Source organism: Tamandua tetradactyla, chromosome 19 (assembly GCF_023851605.1).
Source record: "Tamandua tetradactyla isolate mTamTet1 chromosome 19, mTamTet1.pri, whole genome shotgun sequence".
Lineage (NCBI taxonomy): Eukaryota > Metazoa > Chordata > Mammalia > Pilosa > Myrmecophagidae > Tamandua > Tamandua tetradactyla.
Window position 1 is genome coordinate 48649591 of NC_135345.1, and position 1625 is coordinate 48651215.

The following is a 1625-nucleotide window of genomic DNA, read 5'->3' on the forward strand; positions in this document are numbered from 1 at the left end:
CCCAAATCCCATGAGTACTTTAGCACACATCTCTATATTTTTACTTCTTGTTCTTGAGGCTAGATTTTAAAGATATCCAAATGATTATATTCTAGTTCTCTATAGTCAGACAACTCATCTTCGATGTTTTCTAGAACAACCAAGGCAATCTGGACTGTTGCTGAGTTTTTTGAAACCTCTGATTAGGCTCAGAACACCTACAAGCATCCCCCAATCACCCAAGGAAAACCAGGATAAAGTCAGATCACAGCTCTCAAGTCAATTCTGGAAGAAAGGATGTAATGCAGCCTGTGCCCAGATTGAGATTGTATCATATAGCTTATCTTCATATATCTTCAGGCTGGGCATTCATGGAGTAACTTGGGAACAAATCCATGTTGTGTCAGGTATTGAAATATTTAGCAGTTTGCCATATTGCGTTGTGGCTTTCCCCAGCACTTCCCAAGGCGACCTTCAATTCAGCAGTGGAAGAATTTTGCTGGAATTGAATCTGGGACTGCAGGGATTTCTCTCCACTGTTCTGGAACTGATTGTTCCAGGCCTGGTTGCTTCAGGCTTGGTTATTATCACAGGCTTGGGAGCACCATCTGGCTGTTCTAGGAATGGTTGCCCCAAGACTGGCTGTTCTAGGAATAACTGCTCCAAGTTGAGTTGTTACAGGTCTGATTGCTCCACATTGGAAAGTTACCAAGTGTTCATCAAGTGTCCCTGGGGATAGGAAGAGTAGAGTCCCAGGTATTCTGTAGGTGCTGAGCCCTGGGCCAAACTATTGCCATTTGTTGCCCAGTTGGTGTTCTTCTGCCACCTTTTACATTTCATTCTCTGGTTCTGGAACCAGGTCTTAACCTGTTTGTAGTTGAGGTCCAGAATGTTGGAGAGTTCTTGCATCTGCTAGAGGCTGAGGTATTTCTGTCTTTGAAATCTGCCATTGAGTATACACAGCTAGGTCTGAGAGAACATGGTTTTGATCTTCTGTTTCTTTACCTAACCCTCATCTTCCTTCTTCTCTGGGCTCTTCTCCTTGGAAGCAGGTAGTTTGACTTTGGGACTGGTGGAAGAGTCTGGGCTATCCTGAATAAGCAGATCCATGGAGGAAAGAAGAGGAGACTGGTGCACCTTAGCAGATGACATTTGCAAGGAAGAATAATTCTCTTCAGCCTCATAAATCTCAGGCATTGGTGAAGACTTGGTAGAATTATTTGTTTCAGGGCAAAGCAAGCTTTGGGGAGAAACTAGATCTACACTCATGTTGTTGAGCACGAGGAGAAAAAAAATTCAAACACTTAGACTGTGAGAGTGGCCAAGGAAGGTTTAAAAGACTATTTGGGAATTTTTTCTAGGAAAAATTTCAAGATCTATAGCGATGAAAGTATTAAAAGGCTGAGATGAAGGGAACCCCCTCTACAGTATCAATAGTCAAAAAGCCCAATGCATCAGGTACTAATTTTATAATCAGGAAACAGCAATTTCAAAACCTACCTATATATAATTTTTTTTTTGTATGCTGTATGGCAGGGTCACATAACATTATTTTTCCATGTGAGTATCCCTTTATTGCAGCACCATTTGTTGAATTTTTGTTTGTTTGTATTTTTATTGTTTTGCTTATTTGTTTGTTTGCATGA

At 41.1% G+C, this 1625-nt stretch overlaps 1 pseudogene; it reads right to left on the reverse strand.

The window, feature by feature from the left end:
• Positions 1 to 325: 325 nt before the first annotated feature.
• Positions 326 to 1248, reverse strand: LOC143663595 (putative homeobox protein NANOG2; annotated as a pseudogene).
• Between the last annotated feature and the right edge of the window lie 377 nt (positions 1249 to 1625).